This window comes from Crinia signifera, chromosome 12, assembly GCF_055691185.1.
Source record: "Crinia signifera chromosome 12, ASM5569118v1, whole genome shotgun sequence".
Taxonomy (NCBI): Eukaryota; Metazoa; Chordata; class Amphibia; order Anura; family Myobatrachidae; genus Crinia; species Crinia signifera.
Genome location: NC_139228.1, coordinates 17,533,729 through 17,551,336, shown reverse-complemented (window position 1 = coordinate 17,551,336; position 17,608 = coordinate 17,533,729). Strand labels below are relative to the sequence as shown.

The 17,608-nt window shown below is 45.8% G+C and overlaps 1 protein-coding gene across 1 annotated transcript in view; it reads left to right on the top strand.

The window, feature by feature from the left end:
• MIPOL1 (mirror-image polydactyly 1) overlaps nucleotides 1–17,608 on the top strand; it is a 308,085-nt gene that overhangs the window by 90,828 nt on the left and 199,649 nt on the right. The window lies entirely within an intron of this gene.

The following is a 17,608-nucleotide window of genomic DNA, read 5'->3' as shown; positions in this document are numbered from 1 at the left end:
TGTTTTGAGGGAAAAAAAGTAATGCACTTTACCAAGTATAGTAACTATTACTAACTGCTTTGGGGCTCATCTACATTTGGATACAAGTCATTTTAGAAGATTCCCCTCAGATGTAGCAGTACACACTTGCGCTTCTTGGTGCCATGTTCACAACCTCTTATCACAATCTCTCCATATATGGAACAAGACACGCCCCTTGGGCACGCCCTCTCAATGGGGCGCTGTGCAAAATTCTATTACTAAATATAATCTCCCTGAAACTAGTTTTCAAAAGTAGGCAAGTATGACTATCAGACCTCCAAAGGGAACCCAACCTTCCCCCCCAGAAAAAAAAAAAAAAACAATGGCCCTCATATGAAGATCAATCACACTAGTCCCCACAGGTAACAGAAATAAAATACATTGGCCCTCATATGAAAAAAGGAGACCAGTAAATTACAGTTGAACTGGTGGTGGCTGTAGACTAGTGTGGGCATCTCTAGCTCTTGGGACACACTTGAGAACAGCTCAAGGCACACCTAGTGTTCCATGGCACAGTGGTTGAAAAACGATGATCTACAGGTGGAGCCCCTCCCATTCAGGCTGGGGCTGGCATTGGGCCAGCCTCCGCCATCAGCCGCCGGAAGAGGTTGCGCGTGCACAAGACGCTCGCGCGCCCCGTTCCAATGTAGCACTCAGTCGGTCCCCACCGCTGACCTTTGTCGGTCGCCGCCGCCTCCTTGAACCCTCCCCTAACAGGGCAGGGTTTCTGATCCCCCGCCACCGAGTGATTGGGATGCAGTCAAATGGAGTCCCTCTCAGCCAGCAGGGACATTCTGGCGAGCGCTGGAGCTGAATGAGAGGGGCTCGGTCTGTACATATTAGATTGGACACCATGATAGATAATACTTGGATACATTTATAGAGTACTGTACATCTATGTCATTAGGAATTATCATTATTATTAGAGATGTTCGGGATACACCTGATAAGGTCACCATGACGTGGTAGGTGGGTCCGCATTTTGCCAAACCTGCAAAGAACTTTACTCCATGCTAAATTAGAGAGTTTATTAGAACATATTCATGTATTAGTATTCTTACCATGCACCTGCATTTTCTTTTTTCCTGTGCAATATTAACCACGCAGGAATTGGTTTATCACATGCGCAAAGTAGCAAATAAAACACAGCAGAAGCTTACAGTGCTCCGGACTCAGGGCCTAATGCAGACCCGATCGCTGGGCTGCTCATTTTTGGAGCCCTGCAATCCGGTATACGCCTCCACTCCGGAGTCAAATCCCTCCCCGTGCAAGCCTGCAAATTGCTTAGATTGGCTTGAGAAAATAAGCAATCGCAAGCCTGCGATTAGCTGTAATTCATTCAGAAGCCACTCACCATCGAATGATTTTTCTCGATGTGTGCAGTCTGTGCGTAGCCCAGAACTTACTTTGCGGCTGTGTTGGATCGGGGCAGGAGCTGACGTCACATGACGTCCCCTCAAAAGCCTGGTCACGCCTGCATTTTTCCTGACACTCATAGAAAACGGCCGAGTACCACCCACAAACGCCGGCTTCCTCTCAATTGTCTTGCATACGGCCAGCGATTAAAAAAGTAGCAGGATTTTATCGCAGGATGGCCTCGCACATGTGTACGACGGGCCATACGCATGCACAGTCTATCAATAATCGCCCGGCATGCGAATTCTTAGCTGTATGGTCAGGTCTGATTTAGGCCCTCAGTCGCACACAGATGTACAAGTGTAGCGAGCCCCAATAGTCTGTGTATGCCAGCATTGCAGATTTCATTTATTTTATTTATGCCAACAAGACTCTCACTTGGATCAAATAAGACAGTCGGCACAGCCGAGTCGTCTGGGACGGTGTGCCGTGATTGGCTCTATGGAGTGACTGAAGCAACAGCATAATAAAAAGACACTTCTTTGTGGCTACAGCTTTGGCCAGAGGTCCCCAACCTCAGCCTTCAGGGCACACTAGCAGCCTAGGTTTTAAGGATTGCTTGTACTTCAGCACAGGTGACCTAAACCCCTTTAACTTCCAAATCCCGGATCTGACCTGGTATTTGGAACACGGTTCCGAGCCTTATCAGGGATTTGCACCGTTTACACTGCGGTGTCGACCCACAGTGTAAATGGAGGCAGTGCTTGGAGATTACATCATTTTGGGACCACGATCACCCCGCCAGGACCGCTGATCATCACGCTGGGGGCAAGCCCAGCTCCAAGATAAGCTGCTGGGCTGCCCCCGTGCACCCCCCAGCCCCCATCCACGAGGTGAATGGATGCCACACACAGGCATCCAATCACCTCCACCCTGCTTCCGCTGCTGTCTGCAGAGTACAGCAGATGGCGGGGGCCGAACCTCCATGTTGACCGCAGGATGCTGTGGTCTGGAGGTTGGGCTTCCCCCATTGCTGTAAACGGGAGCCTGGTCGGATGACCCGGCGTGCCCATTTACACTGCCCTCTACCCAGGTCCTGCCCGTGTGCTACCCTGGTCAGGACCTGGGTAGAAGTTCTGTGTAAAGGGACACAGGTTAACCCCTTTTTTACACCGCCACTGACCCAGGTCCACGAGGGAAACCCGGGGTTTAGCAGTGGTGTAAAAGGGGTATTAATAAGTTCCTTAGTTATTTTAACTATCTGTGCTCAATCATGAATATCACGAAAACCTGGACTGTAAGTGTGCCTTGAGGGCCGAGGTTAGAATACACTGGCTTAGGCATTTTTATTCCGGCAGCTCACTGATTTTTATGTAGACAGAAAACCTCACTGCAAATACACGGTCTTCTGTCACAGTGTTATTTTCCACTTCTCCCTACAGACCTTCTACCAGCAGGAACCCCACCTAACCTATTTAAAAACTCCTCCGTATGGGCGCTCTCCCTGGTATACAGTAGCATTCATTATGACTTGTTGGCAGGTGGGCGTTCGGGCAATATGTGCTTTGCTGGCATATAAGCCAGGCTCTCACACTGGGAGACATGCAGATGACAGGCCGTGGGGATGCCAGCGGTCAGAATAGTGACACTAGCATCCTGATGGAGAGAACCCCGATAGGGGTCAGGTAAGTATAATCGTATCCGATTGATGGTGTCTAGATCGTTATGGTCGACCACCCTTAGTCGAACCTGTCTAGTTAGACGCCTAAAGGGTAGTTGACATCGTCTAGATCGGCAGTAACGGAAGTTAGGCACAAGAGTTAGGTCGACGGGATCGTGATTGGCCGAAAGTGGACATAAGTTTTTCACGTTTTTTTTGCTTTAGACCAATTTGGTTTATACTTTACCATCCAAGTGAGCATAGAGTTAAATGACAGTGCCCAAAGCATGGAGAGCGGACACTGTACACTTATTTGGTCTCCATGTTGACCTATGTCGACATAGCCACCCTAAAAAAGTGAAAAAAAAACTCATGTCGACCTTGTGACTGTGGATATCGCTCCCGTCGACCGAACACTTGCGTCTAACTTTCGTTACTGACGCTGTCTAACTAGATGCGTTCGACTAAGTGCGGTCGACCGTAACATGGTGGATCAAAACACTGTCTATCCGTAATACCGTAACAAGTATAATTACCCTATCCCTTGTACCCAGACAACCGAAACCTAAACCCCCACCCTGCATCCTAACCTTAAGGGGGTATTCAATGTTGGAACACGACTGTCGGGATTCTCCGACAACCACGGCCCTGTCCCGTTCTTGGTCTGCTCCACAGAGATTTTGCAGGCGGGATTCAATGTCCCGCCTGCCGAGCGCCGAGAAGGGGGCGTGGCCGTGAGAAGCGGCCGGAAGCTCATCAATTCCCAGCTGTTCTCGGCAGACCGAGCCCGACTGCTTGTGAAGTTGCGCACGTGCTGCTGAAATAGTGCCCCGTCAGGAATGGCGGCAGGAGATTGAATATCCCCCTAAAACCCCCTTCTAGGAGCCATTAAGTGTCATTTAAAGATCTGTTGACCACAAGTCTCTGCATGGATGGGGCAAACTACGTCACAAATCCTCACCAACAGTGAAATGGCCCAGACAGTGCCTAGATATCACATTTCCTTTGCTCTCACGTCCACGAGGCCACCACAGGGTATGCAATTGCATTGCCGACATTCAGAATGTTGACACTGTAAAGTTGAATGTTACGGGATGTCTATATTTGGAATATTGACACGTTCAAAACTGTCGACATTGGCAAAATGTTGACATTATGAATCATTATGAATATGTGAGCGTTTGGCTGCAGGAGGATTAGTTACGAATGGTTTTATGGGTAAGTAGTACTGTCTACTTCCTGTCAGAATTGACATCTCAAATGTCAACGTTCTAATTGTGGAACTTGTATATCTCGCCCTCCCACAGATTTGCCAAAGGCTTTGAAGCCAGATTGTGCAAAACAGATATTGCGTATATGGATCATAAACGCAATGTGGCCGGAGCTATACTGACAGAAAGCCGGCATTTGAGGGTGGTAATCGGCTGTTTTAGGGAGTGTCTGAAAAAATGCAGACGAGCCCTGGTGTTTTGATGTAGGGTCTGTGAGCAGATAACTGATAGGATTAGACTTAAGAAAAAATGCAGCTTGATGTTCCGCGCCCCTCTATGGTTGCAGCCCAGAATGCACAGCGGGTTACCAGCCCAAAAACACAATCTCTCCCAACAAGGTTTGATCCAAAAGGCTCTACCAGACGGTAGTGACCAATATCAGGGTTGTTCTCCAGGTGTAAGCTTTACAGTCACACTGACCTTGATACTGGTCCCTATGTTCATGTAGCAGTTTATTTTTTATCCCTTAGGTTTGTTCCCTCCAATCTCCTAGGGTGACACTGACCTTAGGGGCAAGCCCTACTTTCCCATAAAGGTATCTTTACTTTCAGTTATCCACTCCTGACAGACTCAAGGTGCACACAAATGGAAATGTACTGACCTGGGACACAGTCCCTATGTTCACATCAGGGTTTCTTTCACTCCAGGAAGACAGACCCCCACTTCTCCATAAAAAGGGGATTTTTATTCACACAAATACTCCAAAAACAAACAATAAAAAATCTATTTTACTAGCAGAAAAATGCAGTCCCCACAGGTAGGTACAACAGCATCCACTAACAAGTGCTCATCTCACCCGGAATGAGCTGAACAAATGTCTTGGCCCGATGTAATGGGGTAGCTGAAGGTCCTCCAGTGGTGGCTCTGCAATCACCAACATGTTTCGGACTATGGTAGTCCTTCCTCAGGGTGTATAACTGTCCATTGCCCCTTGCGATATTTATACCAAACATTGGGTGCATGGCAATCAGCTAAAGGTAGGTCCACAGTTAATTTACATTATACTCCCACGCACATGAGCTCCAACACTGTTGTCAGCCGTCCGGGGTCCACTTCCGCCCCCAGTACATTTCCATTTGTGTGCACCTTGAGTCTGTCAGTAGTGGATAACTGAAAGTAAAGATACCTTTATGGGAAAGTAGGGCTTACCCCTAAGGTCAGTGTCACCCTTGGAGATTGGAGGGAACAAACCTAAGGGATAAAAAGAAACCGACCAGCCATATCGGACGACAAATCTTTAGGTGCGTGGCCAGCTTCACTCACAACAGACTAGGAAAACCATGTGCAGGTTTGTGGGTTGCGTATGGGGTTGCTATCTGCGATAATTTAGCAATTCACACAGGGGGGGTTCTTTCTGTCTTGGGCAGTGACAAACTATTCGTAGTCATCTCCAACTGTGCAGAGAACTATTGCTGAAGCAATATCCTTATCTTTCACCAGATGAACTTGTTGTTTGGCAGAAATGAGTGTTGCCGACAGAATAACTTGTATATGAACCAGCAAAGGTATCACGGAGCTTATACCTGTGTCAGCTTACATTTCAGATCTATTAACCAGCCGTGTACTTCTTAGGGAATATAGACTGTTTCACAGGCTACAAACAATTCCCTGATGTCATAATGGACCGTCCTGCTTACCTAACCGTGGTAAAAGCAAACACATAATGCTTTCCTAGATCTGTCAAACGCTTGACATAATTACTGTGTCAAAAACAGCTCTATTACCAGTGTAATTTTGCTTGCTGTTATTGTACGTTCGTGACCTCTGGATAACGTGACTTTCTGAAGTTGAACTTGTCAGTCTGTCTAAATAATAACCCTAAATCATAATTAATGTGAGAGTGTGATCTGGTATAGCTGTTTTCTAATGCATGGAGCATGCACTTGACTTCTCAAGCCTAGGTAGTCTAATGAACTACCTGCCCCAGCATGCACTGTCATAATTGAGAATGGGAGATGTTGACAAAAGTCATTTTCTCCTGACCAATATAAAACTGTGTATAAATATAAGCAGTGGCGTCAAGAGGGGGGGGAGCGGACACTTTTTCCTGGGCCCGGGTCTGCTGGAGGGTCCTGGATCCTGTCCCGTCCCCCCCCTCCCCGGTTTCAGGGAGCTGGACAGTGGGGAGAGAGATGACAAGCTGCCGCCACAGCACAGCCTCTCTCCCCACCTCAGCAAATGCTGCTCTGTGCTGTGTGCTGAGCTGGGGAGAGAGACCGCTGCTGCAGCAGCAGCAGCTTGTTCTCTCTCCCTCTCATTTATTTTTTTTTTTTTTATGGGGAAGTGGCAATGCACCTTTCCTTTGAACCCGCACCTTCCCAGTGGCCACACCACCTCCATTTTACTGGGGCCCCGGCCGACCTCTCGGCTTCCCTGAATATAAGGGTAACATGATAGTACATTCCCAGTTTTGCCAAAATGTGCTATTCCAGAGTGCAGAAGAGAGCGGCAGACAGGGCTGCCATCAATTGTTGGGCCAGGGACTGACAAAATAGGCAGGGCCCCATACCCTTTCTTGAACACTTGGAATGCCTGGGGAGACCTGTGACCTACATTGCTTCAAGGGCAATGTGATCTTTGTTTATGATAAATTACACTTTCAAAACTCCAGGCCTGGGCCCCCTTTCTGTCTGGGCCCCCCCGGATGGCTGCTCTCCCAGAAGATGATGCCTCAACTCAAGGGTGTCGTCACAGAGCGAGGTCTGAGGTAGAGGCTGCTGGTTTTTCTAATATTGGCAGGCAGAAAAGAAAAATATGGGTTTTTCTCTCATGCATTCTTCCAAATGTAAGGATGGCGTTCTAGCCAGCCAAATTACCTCAGCATTGCAAGTATTCACAACCTGTTCCCGAGGAAGCAATAAAAACTCACTGAGAAGAGTGGCAAGTCGAAATCCGTAAAATGACAGCTAGGTCAATATATATCTTAATGAGAAACAGCAGATTATACCATAGATATAACCTTTTAACCAGCAGAGGTTGGTTTCCATGCCAACATAAAACAATATATAAATAATTCAAGCTGCCTATCTGTAGCAAAGTACCTCAGATGTGAACAGTTTTATGTTAGATCATGGATGAAGCTGGCTTCCTGCAACTAAATTCCTATTTAATTCCCCACTTGCACCTCTGTTTATTATGCCCTCTTTTCTGCTTGCTGCAACCCTATTTCTTAAAAAAGAAACTAAAGGAAAATGTTGTATTCTCCCCAGTGCTTTGTAATATACATTTTTCACTGTATTTTTATTTTTTTAAACACTGTGGGGTAAATTTGCGAAAGCTTCTAAAAATTAAGAGGTGATGTTGCCTTTTTAGCAACCATATTCTGTTTTTCATTTCTCTGTTACATCCAAAAAAATTATAGACAGAATTGGTTTGGTTGCTATGGGCAACAGCTCATAGAAGTGAAATCATGGTCCCGGCGCCTGCACAATATAGATTGCAGGCACCGGGACTGGCGCGTGTGCAATACCGCCGTAGGTACGGCACATGTGCATGCCCCTGGTTCTATGGGCTGCTTCGGCTGCAGCCCATAGAAGCCAAAGAGGCATCCCAGAGGAAGGGATCAGCTCCCAGTGGGACTGCCTTGGGTGACTGGCAGGTCGGACTTCCAATAGGAAGTCACTGACAGTCACAGTGAAGCCAAAGCAGTCTCACAGACTGCATCTGGCTTCACAAACACCAGCTTCCTGTCAATCGACTTGCATACAGGCAGCAATGCTAAAAAGTAGAAGGATGTTATAGCAGGACAGCCTCGTGCATGCATACTACGGGCTGTACTGATGCGCCATCTATTGATAATCGCCCGGCCTGCAAATTTGCAGCTGTGCGATGAGGCCTGAGTCCAATGTCTCCTTCCCGGCCTGTGAATAGAACAGCCTGTGCGGTTTTGTTTTTCAATAACATAATAAAATAGATTTATTGATTACAGTCTTTCTATTTGCCATCTGGTTACTAGCATTAAGATAAAGCTTCCTGTCACCTCTACTGACAGGATGAGTTACAGTATAACAGCGTACGTGTGTTACACAATACATTGCGGTATTACTGCCTAACGGGAACTTTCACACCTAATAAAACCTGTCCTCATTCCACCACTTGCTGACTAGAAAACCACGTAATCCTTTGTTTCCAGAATGCTGTGGTCTTCTCTTCCCTTGTGATACATCTCTGGGACTGTTCCTTAGTGCTTTGCTTGGCTCATTATAACAGCTCTGTTACTGTACCAAGCCTTTACACGACCAGAAGCTATCTGTTGTAACCAGTTCCAATACTAATAATGTAATACAAAGACATAACAGAAATCTATTGTATGTTCTCATTATTCACGCTCCATCAACAATCACTTTCAACTTTTGAATCTTCCTTGTTTAGGTGTGTGGGTTATCAGCGTTGGGTGTGTGAGAACAGCAGCAGCAGCTATGCAGTGCCCAGCCTGCTGATTAGATGCTAGGTGTGACCTTATCAGTTCTGCATGTGCCATCTGACACCGCCGATGACTTTTCCTAGGTACAGTCGCTGATGGGGATTGCCCAGGACAAACCTTGTGTATTGAGTTACCATTTGCTGTCTCCGTTCTGCATAAAGAAATGCTATACATCATGTTTAGTAGTTAGACGTATTATTTAAACAACCTTCAATTCTAAACAAACTTTACTAAAATGCTGCACTTACAGTACAAGACAGCGGGGTCTATGTACTAAGACAGGGGTGGCCAACCGGTCAGAGGTAAAGAGCCGAAAAATATCGGTAGTCAAGCTAAAGAGCCGACATCATGCGCGCGCCGAAGGCGCATGCGCCAAAAAAAGGGGCGTAGTCCATTTTGACCCCTTGGGTGGGTGTGATACAAATATGCCTCCAATAGTGCAGTGCCATATATACATATGCCCCCAATAGTGCCAGATACACATATGCCCCCCACGGTGCCAGGTATGCACCACACGGTGGCGGGTATGCCCCCACAGTGCCAAAAAGCTGGCATGCCCCCACAGTGCCACAAACTGCTATGCCCCCACAGTGCCACAAACTGCTATGCAAATTTCCCAGCAGCAGCACTCACCATTGTTGCTGCTGCTGCCAGGCGGGGAGAGGACAGTCTGGTGTCCCCGTGCAGTCCTCCTGTCATGTCACCGATGGGAGGAGAGCACAGCACACCACGCGTCTCCTTCCCCCCTCACTTCCCTGTGACTGAGCCGCCCACCAATCAAAGCTCACTGGCCGGCTCCTGATTGGCTGCTGGCCCACGAGCTCTGATTGGCGGACGGCCCAGTCACAAGGATGCACAGTAAGGGGTAGGAGAGATGCGCGATGCGCGCTCTCCTCCCCTAAGAAGGAGAAGGGATTCAGGGAACCGGCAGCAGGGGAGACTGGGACAGACGGTAGGCGGTGGGCAGCAGTGGGAGCAGGAGCCGCACTTTACAAGGGGGAGAGCCGCATGAGGCTCAAGAGCCACAGGTTGGCCACCACTGTACTAAGACATGGGGAAAGTTAAATTACCAGCCAATCAGCTCCTAACTGCCATGTGCCAGACTGTGTTTGAACAACGACCAGTTCCTGATTAAGCAATAGGCAGTGAGAGGCTGCAGCCTAGTGCACCAGGACTGGTGGAGGCACCTTGCAGGTGACAGCCGAGGAATAAAACGAAGGCCTAATTTATTCCATGCTTGTTAGCTATCACCTGTTCCGAAGTACTGTCTAAGTAAATTGGCCCCTACAAGGCTGCCATCAGAATTTGTGGGCCTGAGACTGAAAAATTAGGCAAGGCCTAATAAAAGTGAGGGTGGGTATAATAATCAGTTGGGGCATAAACACTGTGTGTGCTGTGGAGGTAGGTGTTCTAAATTATATGTTATAATATGATACCCTAGCCCTGACTCAGGCGCCCTAGCATTATACATAAATAACCTCATGACCGCTCAGCGCACAGCATCTATTCCCGGAGAAAGAGAGGCTGGGGGCATGGCCAGCAGCTCTGAGCATTAGCTATGCCTCCAACAGAGAGGAAAACTGGGGTGTGGCTTCAGGATCGCAGCAACCCTGCATAGCCACACCTCCTTTCCAGGAGGCCATGTCCTATTTGTAGGACAGCACAGCTAGCTCCACACACAAAGTCCCACTGACAGTAGATGTGCATTATGTCAACATATTGTAAGTTTTATTTATATAGCGCGCTTTCTCCCACAGGACTCAAGGCGCTTATGCCGATAAATGGTCAACAGTGGTTACGGTCAACATGACAATGGTCGACACTTTTTTGGGGGGATTTTATAGACCAAATCTTGCATATTCCCGATAGGTGTCCTTGTAGGTAGTCAATCAAATGTTGTGAAAAAATATTGTGTTTACCATTTGTGTCAACTATTGTCATAGCATTGTCTCAACTATTGACAGCTTGCACCAGTCAACCTAATGAATGTCGATATGGTGTCAACCTATTGACTTTTAACAAGAACATTGTTGATCTCTCATCTGTTTACCCTGGTAAATAGCCTGATGTGCTCCTACTGTATAAGTGCCTTGAGCTGGCTAAAGCCCAAAATTACCTCTTCAGTGAGCAAGGTGAGCTATTGGCCAGTAATTGTACACCTTCAGTGAGCAAGGGGAGCCATTGGCCAGTAACTGTACACCTTCAGTGAGCAAGGGGAGCTATTGGCCAGTAACTGTACGCCTTCAATGAGCAAGGGGAGCTATTGGCCAGTAACTGTATGCCTGCTGTGAGCAAGGGGAGCCATTGGCCAGTAACTGTACACCTTCAGTGAGCAAGGGGAGCTATTGGCCAGTAACTGTATGCCTTCAGTGAGCAAGGGGAGCTATTGGCCAGTAACTGTACGCCTTCACTGAGCAAGGGGAGCTATTGGCCAGTAATTGTACACCTTTAGTGAGCAATGGGAGCCATTGGCCAGTAATTGTACACCTTCAGTGAGCAAGGGGAGCTATTGGCCAGTAACTGTATGCTTTCAGTGAGCAAGGTGAGCTATTGGCCAGTAATTGTACACCTTCAGTGAGCAAGGGGAGCCATTGGCCAGTAACTGTACACCTTCAGTGAGCAAGGGGAGCTATTGGCCAGTAACTGTACGCCTTCAGTGAGCAAGGTGAGCTATTGGCCAGTAACTGTACGCCTTCAGTGAGCAAGGGGAGCTATTGGCCAGTAACTGTAAGCCTTCAGTGAGCAAGGGGAGCTATTGGCCAGTAACTGTACACCTTCAGTGAGCAAGGGGAGCTATTGGCCAGTAACTGTACGCCTTCACTGAGCAAGGGGAGCTATTGGCCAGTAATTGTACACCTTCAGTGAGCAATGGGAGCCATTGGCCAGTAACTGTACACCTTCAGTGAGCAAGGGGAGCTATTGGCCAGTAACTGTATGCCTTCAGTGAGCAAGGGGAGCTATTGGCCAGTAATTGTACACCTTCAGTGAGCAAGGGGAGCCATTGGCCAGTAACTGTACACCTTCAGTGAGAAAGGGGAGCTATTGGCCAGTAACTGTACGCCTTCACTGAGCAAGGGGAGCGATTGACCAGTAATTGTACACCTTCAGTGAGCAAGGGGAGCCATTGGCCAGTAACTGTACACCTTCAGTGAGCAAGGGGAGCTATTGGCCAGTAACTGTATGCTTTCAGTGAGCAAGGTGAGCTATTGGCCAGTAATTGTACACCTTCAGTGAGCAAGGGGAGCCATTGGCCAGTAACTGTACACCTTCAGTGAGCAAGGGGAGCTATTGGCCAGTAACTGTACGCCTTCAGTGAGCAAGGTGAGCTATTGGCCAGTAACTGTACGCCTTCAGTGAGCAAGGGGAGCTATTGGCCAGTAACTGTACGCCTGCTGTGAGCAAGTGGAGCTATTGGCTAGTAAATGTTATCATTATGCCTTCAGTGGCAAAAGTAAAACCTTGACACTGACACTCTGTATAGGGAACAAAGCTACATGTAACTTGTCAGTTTGCACCTGTGAGTTCCCAGTGATTATATTAATGGAGGTATGAATGCATCGCCAAATTATTTCTGGTTTGTTCACTTCCATAGTGTCACAACCTCATGTACACAATCTAGAAACAAGGTGAAAAATGACTGATTGTATCTCTCTAGATGTAAATCTATACATTGCTTTTGGATTTCAGAATATGAAACGTTCAGTTATAAGAGACATGAGACAAGCAAGTTGCAAAATGAACATAAATACACAGAAAGCCTTTATTTATATCTTTGCAGAACCGTAGAAAAAAGGCATTCTTCTGGATAGTCTTGTTTGCATTAACTTGTCTTTCTTTAATAAAATGAGTAGGTTACATGAGGATTACAGCTGAATGTTACTTTTATCAAACTGAATGGAGATCTCCAATATAAAATTGTATACTCTTTAACCCTTTGAGTGCCAGCATCGCTGTGAGACATGTTCAAAACATCTGCTAAAAATACCAGCGTCGCTCACATTTGTTATATAAATTCAAATAATAAATGTGTAAAGAAAGGTTATATTTCCTATATAAGGTGAACAGTTTAGGTCATTATGATGAATACAAATGTTTGTTTAGCAATTAACACCTGTAGCCGGCGATTATCCTCCTATGCTGCCACTTACGAGTGATAAGCCCTCAAAAATACATACTGTAGGTTTGCAGCTTGCCGTGAGACGTCTTTTCATATAAAAAATGTGGGTTCTTCATGTGAGCTAATAAGATAGAGGTGAAAAAATTAACAAAAAACTGTCCAATTCGGTTGGTTGGTTGGAAGGAAAATGTGGTAACTTATGGGAGCAAATGACAATAAGCCATTTACTGCCAATCACTGCCATCGTGGATTGAATCCATTTGTCGGAATGACAGAATGTTTTTGTCCGTTTCTCATTGTTGGCGAGCAACTGAATGATTGTCATGTGTTCCAAACCATTACCAGATTTTAAGACCAACCAGCTAGATTGGACCGAGGGACTGCCAGATAATTGTATAGGGGATGCCCAGCTCTGGTAATGCCAGTAGGCACAAAGTACAGATGAATCAAACCTAAATCTTTTCCTATATTGCAGCTGTTTAGTGGGACTATACTTCATTGTGTGCAGCTGAACCTACAATACTGTATTGCCATTAATACATCACTCGCTGGATATAGGGCCTAATACAGGTTGATTAGTAACTTGGTGAATTTGGGCCCGTTCCGATGTTTGGGGGTCAGCGCAAGCGCATATTTACAACAAACAATTAACAGGTTTTCAGTGATTCCATTTGCGCAATTTAGTGCTTTGTACCAAACCCTAGTAGAGTAAATAGGAATATATTGTCCTAATTGGGAATCTTTCTTGACATGGTCGTGGTTCCAAATGATATAACTCCTTAGAAGCAGTGGACCATGGCAGCGCTGTCTCACGGATGTGTGCAGGTTAGACAGGGAAGTCATAAACACCTTATTCCTCGGTAATGTGTGTCATAGCACATCAGCACCCTATTGTCCTTGTGTTTGCCATGGTGCACCAATAATTAGCTGTAGTCATGTGCTGTTTGTATGCAATAGTGTGGATTAAATCATGGCCAGTATAACGGACAGACTGTAATTGCTGTCAGGGAGTTCTGTTGTCTTTAGCAGGTTTGCATGGACAGGATTAGTGTAAAGCTGGGTACACACCGGCCGATATATCGCCCATTCAAGTGAAATATCGATGTAATATCAGTCAGTGTGTTCCAGCGATATGAATGTGACCAATGCCATTCACAAACATATCCCATCAGCTGTTCAACACAGCCTATGCCTGATATATTTTGGCATATATCGGCGCATTGCTCAGTATACGGGCGATCTGCTGACCAGCTGTACATCTGCACCAGGAGCCAGCTGTCAACCTCAATCACAACAGATTGGGCAGAGTGTATGTAGCACACGCTGCCCGATCAGTCCAGAGATATATTTGCAGATAATTGGTCTGCAGATATATCTTCTAGTGTGTACAAAGCGGCACTCTGTCTCTTTCAAGAAGGCGGAAACTGTGCGACTTTTCAGTTTAATTAACTTTTTTCAAGTCGCCACAGACTTGAAAAAAGTTAATTAAACGGAAACGTTGTCTAAGTCGCACAGTCTCCAGCTTCTTGAAAGAGACGAGTGCCGCACGTCGTTCACATATATCCTACTTTTGTGAGGGCACCGGGCCAAGATATTTAAATTAGTTTGGAGTGCCGGACCAACATATATACTGTATATATCCCATGAAAACCAGTTGTGTAGGACTTGCAGTGAAATGGAGTCCGTTGGCGATGGGCTGCAAGCTTAAATGCATTGATCAATTCATGAACTAAAACCCCATTATTTATTTATTGATTAATTTGAATGTTAAGGTGAGTTAGTTTGTTGTAGTGAGTGCTGGGCCCCCTGTGTTTGTATTTACTAGAGTGTGTGGTCACAGGCCACTGCACCCCAACCTGGGAAGTGGGTGCAGTTTGCACCCCATTCTTAGGAATGGCGAGTGTGTTGGTACTTCTGTATCTATCTATCTATCTATCTATCTATATATATATATATATATATATATATATATATATATATATATATATATATATATATATATACAGCTGTGTCGCAGCCCGGCACTCCTCTGCCACCAGGGATAATGGCTTGATAGATCCTGCCCGGGTGCCCACTCAGAGAGCCGAGGGGCTCACAAATATAGTAACGCAAGGACGGGTGTCACTCCGGGACTTCATGCAAAGCAAAGTGATATTTTATTGGAGCGTTATGTCAACGCGTTTCGAGTATAACTCGTCATCAGGACATTACAATGTCCTGATGACGAGTTATACTCGAAACGCGTTGACATAACGCTCCAATAAAATATCACTTTGCTTTGCATGAAGTCCCGGAGTGACACCCGTCCTTGCGTTACTATATATATATATATATATATATATATATATATATATATATGTATATATATATATATATATATATGTATATATATGTATATATATATATAACTTTATTACATCAGGTGTTGTTTGGCCAAACTCATAGGTGCACTTATTAGGTCTTAAAACATGATATTTGTTTGAATTTCCTAGAAAGATATAATAGAGGAAGAGTACACCTAATTTTGGGCCTGACACTAAACAGCAACACTGATCTCTACACCTGTATTGATTAATTAAAGAAGCTGAACCCTTTTCCCAGGCTGGTGATGGCTGGTGGTGATGTCAGTTAGACAGGGTACTGTGACATCACACACACGGTCCAATCAGCTGCTGGCTCTGTACCTTCACTTCTCAATAGGAGTTGCTAGAGGAAGGAGCTTTCAAGAGAGAGAGAAAAACAAAACAAAAAAGAAGACAACCAGTTCTCGGCCTGAGGCTGAAAAAAAATGTCTCTAGGCGGGAAAAGACCACCCGGCCTCACCCTCATAAAGGAGGAGGAGATGGGTGAGGATTCATATCTGCAAATGGTCGCTTACCATGCTGTGACTTTTGCCTCAATTTTCACATCCCATTGTGATGAAGAAAAAGTTGTATTCTATACAGGGGATGATGATGAAGAAGAAGAGGAGGATGTTTCCCCAGACATGTCTCTAGGTGAGGTAAAAATATCTCCTGGCCTGGTGCACATAGAAGAACAACTGCCAGAGACCTGTGCTGAGACATCTTTTCCAACTGCCATATTTTATGCTGGTGATGAAAATGGTGACAGTGATAGCAGGGAGGCAGTCACATCTGAGGCTGGGGAACATCTCCAGATGAACAGCCACTACATCCAAGACCATGAATATATGGATAAGATCAGTGCTGACAAAGATATCGGCAATGATGAGAATCGTGACACTATCATAGTAATCCATGATAGCGATGAGGAAGACATCATTGATGCTGATAATTACTACCCAGAGGTGAAATTTTATGTGTGGGAAGGATGGCTTGATAACACCAAGGAAAGATCTGGAGGCAAGAAAAGACCTCCTGGCCACACTTTCATGAAAGAGGCGGAGCCGCACTTAAATGTCTGCCATGAATTGCGGCATAACACCACCCAGAAAACATCCCTAGGCTGGAAAAGACCTTCCAGCTTCAATCTGATGACCGAGGTCCAGCCTTTCAGACACCACCAGCAAGATTTTCTTGATACCACCCGCAAGAAAACCGCTGTACGGGAGGAAAGACCCCCTGGCCTCACTCTTGTAGAAGAGGCTGGGCCACAAATAAACTTTGGCCATAAAATCCTGTCCGAAACCACTAATGATGTTCCCAATAACGAAAAGCCCCAAAACAGGGTAAAGACCTGGATTCAAAGAAAGCTGGGCAGGCGGTTTAAGAAGGTCGACAGTGAGATATTCAGCAGCACAGAGAAAAAGCCCAAGAAAACCGTTTTCGGATGGCTTAGAACAAAGCTGTGCATGAAATCAAAGACTTCGACCTAAACCGCTTACAGCAGGGACAGTGCATCTGACCACCACCTTACAGATGTATTTAACAACTTTGTACTATTGAATTATTTAACATCTTAAATTACCAACTCTATAACATCTAACCAATATACCACCATAATATAACAACAATCGTGTCTGAGTTTTCATGCTTTGTGACCTTTTCTGCACCCACTACCATGTATACTGGTTTTAGTTCCAATAGCCGCTATTTTATTTAGGTATAAATACATTGGCCTGGTAAGGTAAGGTGACCGGGTAATGCCCTGATGCTATGTAAGCATGCTGTAATATGGAGGAAATTTTTTCAGATGTACTTTTAATGTGGGCAGTGTCTGGTCTTAAGGAGCCCATAGACGCTCCGTTTTCGTCCGGCTCCGTTTTGTACTATGCGATGCGCTTTCCCGCACATCACATAGTACGGTACAAAAAGTATGTGCTGCACATACTTTTTGTACTAGGTACACATCGTATCGGATCGCAGTGCATGCACAAGGCATGTGATCCGATACTTTAAAAGTACAAAACGGACCGGCAAAACGGACTGTGTATAGCCAGCTTTAGTCTTTAAAAAGTCCACAATTCTGTATGGCATAGAGCAGTGGTCTCCAACCTTTTTTGGGGCGGGAGCTACTCGAGACAAAATAAACCGCCTGAAGAGCTACTAAAAATTTTTAAACACAAGAAATCTGCATAATAATCAAAAAATGCCCTTTACACATTATGCCACACACTGTAATGGCCCTGACACATTATGCCGCATACCACAATGCCCCAGACACAATATGCCACACACTGCAATGTCCAATGTGTCACAAACATACCTCCCAACACTGGAGACAGAGGAAAAGGGTATACACATATACCCCACAGTGCCAGGAACAAGTATGCCCCCACAGTGCCAGGAACAAGTATGCCC